Below are 8150 nucleotides of genomic sequence, written 5' to 3'. Positions count from 1 at the left end.
CGTGTGTGCCCTCAGAATGAAGCTAACAGATGGACTGGCAGGAAAACTTAGCACCAAATGGTATTAAAGTACATATAGGCCGGATTACAAGAGCGGAAGGGAAACAATTTATTCACACGCAACCAGGCCTTATATGCAGAATAGGCAAAAACCACAATATGGCTGTTCAATTGAAGTGGTGGCCTTATGGTAGACTGTAGCATATAATGCGGATTGGATAAATATGACTTTCCAATCAAACGGATTGGTCCAGAATATGATGGTGACCTTGTGATGTCTGTTACCATGGTAACCTAGGTTTGGTTAATCCCAGATTATCCCCTTTTAACCTGTTAACATCACAGTGAAGAGGGAAGATGATATGCTGTTAGGAGTACAGATTTTAGGATGAATGAGATAAGTTATTGCACTCAAAATGATCCCAGATAGAGGTTAGCTGCTGGTGCCTTTTAGGTCAAGGCTCACAACGGGGTTAGTCAGTCCTTGGTAAAAAAAAATCTACAGTGCCTTGCATTGTATTCATCCCACTTGGCGTTTTTCCTATTTTGTTGCATTACAACCTGTCATTTAAAAGTATTTTTTATTTGGATTCCATGTAATGGACTTACACAAAATAGTCCAAATTGGTGAAGTGAAATGAAAAAATTATTTAAAATAAATAGAAAACGGAGAGAGTGGTGCGTGCATACGTATTCCCTTTGCTACGAAGCCCCTACGAAGCCCCTAAATAAGATCTGGTGCAACCAAATTACCTACAGAAGTCACATCAATTGTTAAATAATGTCAACCTGTGTGCAATCTAAGTGTCACATCATCTGTCACATGATCTCAGTATATATACACCTGTTCTGAAAGGCCCCAGAGTCTGCAACACCACTAAGCAAGGGGCACCATCAAGCAAGTGGTACCATGAAGACCAAGGAGCTCTCCAAACAGGTCAAGGGAAAAAGTTGTGGAGAAGTACAGATCAGGGTTGGGTTATAAAAAAATATCCAAAACTTTGAAGATCCCACGGAGCACCATTAAATCCATTATTAAAAAATGGAAAGAATATGGCACCACAACAAACCTGCCAACAGAGGGCCGCCCACCAAAACACACAGACCAGCCAAAGAGGGCATTAATCAGAGAGGCAACAAAGAGACCAAAGATAACCCTGAAGGAGCTGCAAAGCTCCACAGCGGAGATTGGAGTATCTGTCCATAGGACCACTAAGCTGTACACTCCACAGAGCTGGGCATTATGGAAGAGTAGCCAGAAAAAAGCCATTGCTTAAAGAAGAAAATAAGCAAACACGTTTCGTGTTAACCAAAAGGCATGTGGGAGACTCCCCAAACATTTGGAAGAAGATACTCTGGTCAGATGAGACAAAAATTTAGCTTTTTAGCCATCAAGGAAAACGCTATGTCTGGCGCAAACCCAACACCACTCTTCATCCCCTCTATGTTTTTCATAGACAGGGCCTGGGAAACTGGTCAGAATTGAAGGAATGATGGATTGTGCTAAATACAGGGAAATTCTTGAGGGGAACCTGTTTCAGTCTTCCAGAGATTTGAGAACCCATCCAACTTGAACCATCCAACTTGGGACGGCGGTTCACCTTCCTGCAGGACAATGGCCCTAAGCATACCGCTAAAGCAACACTTGAGTGGTTTAAGGGGAAACATTTAAATGTCTTGGAATGGCCTAGTCAAAGCCCAGACCTCAATCCAATTGAGAATCTGTGGTATGACTTAGATTGCTGTGCACCAGCGGAACCCATCCAACTTGAGGGAGCTGGAGCAGTTTTGCCTTGAAGAATGGGCAAAAATCCCAGTGGCTAGATGTGCCAAGCTTATAGAGACATACCCCAAGATACTTGCAGCTGTAATTGCTGCGAAAGGTGGCTCTACAAAGTATTGGCTTTGAGGGGGTGAATAGTTATGCTTGCTCAAGTTTTCAGTTTTTTAAACTTATTTCTTGTTTGTTACACCCAACAAAATATTTTGCATCTTCAAAGTGGTAGGCACGTTGTATAAATCAAATGATACAAATCCCCCCAAAGTCTATTTTAATTCCAGGTTGTAAGGCGAACAAAATAGGAACAATTTGAAGGGCGTTGAATACTTTCGCAAGCCACTATATATATATATACAGTATAAACACACTGCTGTTGGCTAGGTGGGTGGCCAAAAACTCCCATTAGCTTTAGGTGGGCCACACCGGAAAAAGGTTCGGGAACCCTTGCTGTTTTCAACATGCTTAACAGAAATGGACCTGAAATGTTATCATAATTGTAAAAAGAAGTTTCTAATCATATACAGCTGTGCATGAACAATAATCATTATCACAACATTCACATTCACACATAGGCATATCCATACACACAAACCGAATACACACGCCCACACTAAAACACACTCTCACCGACAGAGAGAGATTATGCTAATTCCTGTGACTAAACATCACTTTCTTGGGGGATAAACAGCTTTAACAGAGAGAAACAGGCAAATCTCCCCTACCGACAACCAGAGACACACTTCAGTCCTGTCATCCTCCACATCCCTGCGATCTCTATCACTAAAACAGGCCCTTGGTCTGTCTAACTCTGTCTGTCTGTTCATTGGCTCATTAAGCAGCCTGATGGCTGAGACCTTGTCAGCTCGTGGGTCAATTACCATATCTGAGCCTGCCAGATACCTCCATACAAGCTGGGTGCAGTAGCTACAGTACCTACTGTATGTTCTGCATATCTAGCTACATGCAACTCATGCAGATTATCATTTATTATGCAGTATTCCTACTGCCAGAAACCTGGGTCCATGCTGGAGGCAGCACAGTACACGGAGCACCATTAAATAGAATACAGTATGTACTACATACTGTATTCTAGATAAGGACTGGCTACATGCAGTTCATGCGGATGCTGATCTGTTTGACAGTACTCCTACTGGTTCAATGAGTAAAAGTAATCAGATAGACTAGTGAAAAATTGTGTATATTAATATCATGTTTATGCAATATTCTGGTATTTTTGTGAAAATAGATGTATTCATCTGTCAATCCACCCCCCTAAGCCCCCCCCCCCCCCCACACACACACACATCCCTCCCTCTCTCTGGTTTCCACCAGTTACCACAGCCACAGAGTGAAAATGGCTATGTCGTAGAAATGAGTGAAAACTCAAATGTAATTTAAGGTTAGGGCAAGGCACAAGGTTAGCAGTGGGATCAAGGTTAGGGTTAAGGTGAGGTTTAAAATCACATTTTAAGAAGATAAATTGTTGAAATAGGCAGGGTTTATGACTTTGTGGCTGTGGTAACGAGTGACGAACTCTCTCTCTCTCTCTCTCTCTCCCTCCATGTTTTTAATAACCAAGATGGCGCCGGGCCCTGTCTCTCTCTGTCTCTGTCCCTCTCTCTATCACTGCCTCCCTCCCACCCGCGCCCTCCATTTTAGTTTTACAGTAGAGGCTCAGTCAGTCCTGTTCTGTTCTGCCTGTCTGTCGTGTCTCTCAGGGGAGTTAATGAGATGTCCAGGCTGAGCTGAGCGGCCGCCATACTCCTTAGAGCTCTCGTCTACATCCCAAATGGCACCCTATTGCCTATGTAGTGCACTACTGTTGGCCAAAGCTCTATGGGCCCTTGTCAAAATGTCAGAAGTAGTGCATTATATAGGGAATAGGGTGCCATTTGTGAAGCAGGCCTCCCCTCATTCCTGAGCAAATGAACGATTAAAAACCCATCAAGCGAGCCACATAGTGAAACCTGAGATGCTTCTGACGGGAGCAACAGCAGCCAATTAGTGAAGTATCTTCTGGAGGAGGGGAGAAGAGATGGAAGAAAGAACAATAGAAGCTCCCTGACAACAGAGACGGCCTTGATCATCTTCACTCACTTCCATGTCATTATTAAGACACATCAAGCTTTTCAGGAAGATGAGGACTATTTATCAGATAGGCACTGCAATAACCAAAAAGTCACTGGTTCGAATCCCCGAGCCTCCAATGTTGAAAAATCTGCCGTAGTTAACCCTCAACATCAACAACTGCCCCCCGGGTGCCGATGACGTCGGTTCAGACAGCCCCCCCCCCCCCGCCTACTTCATTCAGTAGTGCTTTTGGCCTCTGCTGTCCAGATCATGCAGGCTAGATTTAGATTATTCTAATTGTAAAACCACTGTCATCGATATTCTGTGTATTAATTCCTTGGTATAACATTTGTATGTTTACCCAGCTCCGTCCCTCCTGAGTACACACACTGTCATGGCGATATAGACTGTCATGGCGACACCTGGCTAGGCCTGGTCACATGATCCCTGTCCTCTCCTCTGAGATCTAATTATCCCTGGCGCTGCTGGCTACATGGTCTCGCATAAATTAAGAACCACCCTGATGTCATTGTCGCCTGGTCCCAGATCTGTTTGTGCACTTGCCAACTCCATTGCTGTCATTGTCAAGGCAAACATGAGAGCAGGAGCAGACTGGCACCCAGGCTAACATCATTGTAACTGCAGGGGAAAAAAACGAAAAAAAACGTAAATACTCATTAGAGGTGCACTAAAGTGTATGATTATATTTAGATACCATGTGTTTGATGTATTTGACACCATTCCACTCATTTCGCTCCAGCCATTCCCACGAGCCCGTTCTCCCCAATTAAGGTGCCACCAACCTCCTGTGTCATGCACCCATCTTGAGCAATTCTACTAGTAGCGAGCCATTCATTGCATTGGTTCCTGATGGAGATGAGAGATTTGGGACGCCAAAATGAGTTTTGCCTTGAGGGACAGAAAAGATGTGAATCGAATTGAAAGCCAAAGTAATGACGTAGAAAAACAGACATTGCGCTCGATGGTTCTGTCCTGTCTGTCAGTGGGAGGGAGACTGAGAGAGTGTTTGTGTGTGTGTGTGTGTGTGTGTGTGTGTGTGTGTGTGTGTGTGTGTGTGTGTGTGTGTGTGTGTGTGTGTGTGTGTGTGTGTTTGTGTGTGTGTGTGTGTGTGCATGAGTGTGTGTTGTTGCAGCCGTGCAAGTGTGGGTTGCGTGGATGTCCGTGCTCTCTGTTGTTAATGTGTGTGTGTCCTTGCGGCTGTGTGTGTGCAGTGTGTGCGTGCCCGTACGCACTTGTGGGCAAGTGTGTGTGTGTGTCTGTGACAAATGAAAGAGCTGCCAAAGATAACAGACTGACAAATCACCCCCGTCCTCACAACGGCCAGACATCTCAGCCAGCCTGGTGCATACCAACTACCATCAGACTGAATAATGGTTATCATACTGTCTTTTGATGATAGACTAAAATGGTTCACAAAAATGAAGTGCACCGACGTACAGTGAATCACATACATGAAGCAGGCAGGCAGACATCAAGGTATTCAATTACTTTGACCTAAGCGACTTTGAGCGTGGTATGATCGCCGGTGCCAAGCACGCCGGATCCAGTATCTCAGAAACGTCCGCCCTCCTGGGCACGACAGTGTCTAGGGTTTCTCAAGAGCGGTGCGACAAACAAAAATCGAATCCAGTGTCAGTCCCGTGGGCGAAAACAGTTTGTTGATGAGAGAGGTCGAAGGAGAATGGCAAGAATCGTGCAAGCTAACATGGGGGGGGGCGACAAACAGAAAAAATAATGACGCAGTACAACAGTGTTGTGCAGAACGGCATCTCGGGAACTCAAACAACGTTGGTCCTTGTCACGGATGGGCTATTACTGCAGACAACCACAATGGGTTCCACTCCTAACAGCTAAAATCAAGAAGAAGGGGCTCCAGTGGGCACGCGATCACCAACACTGGACAATTAAGGAGTGGAAAAGCGTCGCCTGGTCCGAAGAATCCCGGTTCCTGTTGCATCATACTGATGGCAGAGTCAGGATTTGGCGTAAGCAGCATGAGTCCATGGACCGATCCTGCCTGGTGTCAACGGTACAGGCTGGTGGCGGTGGTGTACCAGCAACTGCATGATGCCATCCCATCAGCATGGTCCAACATCCCCGTGGAACGTTTACCGACTTGTAGAATCCTAGCCCCCGAGAATTCAGGCTGTTCTGGAGGTAAAGGGGGGTCAAACCCAGTAGTAGATGGGTGTACCTAATAAACTTGTTGGTGAGTGTATACATAATTACACAATCATAAGCTTCCTATTCCATCTGTTTCTTATGGCTGCCTGAATAAATAATGAACTTAGGTTATTTAAGAACTCATAATGGTAAAATAGGAAATAGGAACTCAATGTTATTCATTAACTAATTAATAAGTGCTTATAGCATACTATATTTTGATGATTATGTAAAAAAAATATGTTTATTAATATGTAGTTGTAATTAGCCTATTATTGTAGCCTGTATCATTGTAGCCTATATCAATGTGGGAAAAGATTTGTTTCATTTGGTTTTGTATTCAGTTAGCACAGTTTTTTATTCATTCTTAAGATCTCGTTTTAGAAGTGATGTTCTCTACCCTGATGGAATTACCACGTTTTCACCCGTGTTTGAAAATATCAATTCATAATCGCAATATCTGGCCCAAAAAAATGACAATTATATATACTCCCCCACCACTCTTGCAGGACCCAAATCGTCTCCATCCCTCTGACCTGTAGTCGTGAGAGGTGATGTTATGCAAATAGAGTCATAACCTTTGAAATCTACCCAGCCCACACAGATAGGGATATGAAATAATCATGTACAGACAGACCAGTGTAGACAGCAGTAGCCATAATCCATAGCTGATAGTGATACAGTTGAGGTCAAAGCATTAACATGGACAGATTTCATCAAAACAAGTCATTACTGTCTGGATACTGATTAATTTTCTCTTTTCTTCTAGGTCTCGGCAGCCATCCAGGAGACATTAATGAGTTTACTAGCCTTACTCTTGAGCCAAAAAGGGATTCTCAATCAGAAAGAGGATTTTCTTTTCTTTGTACAACGGAAATAGCCTTGTTCTACAGCCCAAAAACCAAAGAAGCTTAATTCTCTTTCCCAACACTTTCCTTGCCCAAAACAACAGGCAAATTCATCCGCATTCTTTAGAACGTTCTCCAATATTCTTTGCCAACCACAGCCTCCATTCCGCGTCTGATGAGACAGCCTGCAAGTTTCTATCACGTCAGCCATCTTGTCACTCAATCTCCCTGCCCTTTATAACTTGTGTCAGTCGGTGACACAGCAGCAACAGCACCTCAGTGCGACCACTTCGCTACTTCCACGTTAGAGCGTTTCACAGTGGCTTGCAAATCAACACATTAACATATACATTGCCTCTTCAACAGAGCTAGAGTAAAGATCTGATAGGAAGAATATTGCAAAATGAAGAGAAAAAAAAATCCTAATGTAACAGTGGATAGGGAAAGAGGAGAGATGAGGAGAGAGGAGGAGAAAGGGGAGGAGAGGGAGAAAGGGGAGGGAGAAGAGAGGGAGGGAGGAGAGATAGTAGAAAGGGGAGGAGAGGGAGAAAGGGGAGGAGAGGGAGAAGAGAGGGAGGGAGGAGAGATAGTAGAAAGGGGAGGAGAGGGAGAAAGGGGAGAGAGGAAGAAGAGAGGGGGAGGGAGGAGAAAAAAAAGGAGAGAGGAGGTGGAAGTGATAGAAAGAAGAGAGAGAGAAATAACAGGAGAGGAGAGAAGACAGGAGAAAAACACGAATGAAAGAACATGAAAGGACAGGGTGGAGAGGAGAAAAAAAAGAGGGAGAAAACATAGAGAGAAAGGTAGATAAAAGAGAGAGAAGTGGGATAGAGAGGTAAAGGAGAGGTATATTGAAGCAGTGTGCATTATTAATCTGTGCTGACACATCACAATCTCTGATTCATCTGGTGAAGGGCATCAATCAAGTCACAACCCATCTCACAGCTTTCACTCATCCACAGTACACTCCAGACCCCCACACTCCTCTACTCATTCTCTCCCCTGTTCTCCTCTCCTGTCTTCTAATCTACCAAGGAGGTCCTGTAGAGCTGTGTAAAAACAAAAACAAAAAGTATTTTATGGTGTGCTTATAAACCCCATTTTTGGATGAAGTACAGAGGTCCTGAGCATATAAACTAGGTCTAAGATTCTGGTCGCTGGATCTGACTGGAAACAAACCTGCAAACTATTTGCTTCATGTACAGGAGAACTGACTACGGTAGTGTATATCACAAGACCACTGCCATGTGGGTTAACCCACATGGCAGTGGT

Source organism: Oncorhynchus clarkii, chromosome 20, assembly GCF_045791955.1.
Source record: "Oncorhynchus clarkii lewisi isolate Uvic-CL-2024 chromosome 20, UVic_Ocla_1.0, whole genome shotgun sequence".
Lineage (NCBI taxonomy): Eukaryota > Metazoa > Chordata > Actinopteri > Salmoniformes > Salmonidae > Oncorhynchus > Oncorhynchus clarkii.
This window is presented reverse-complemented; position numbering follows the sequence as displayed.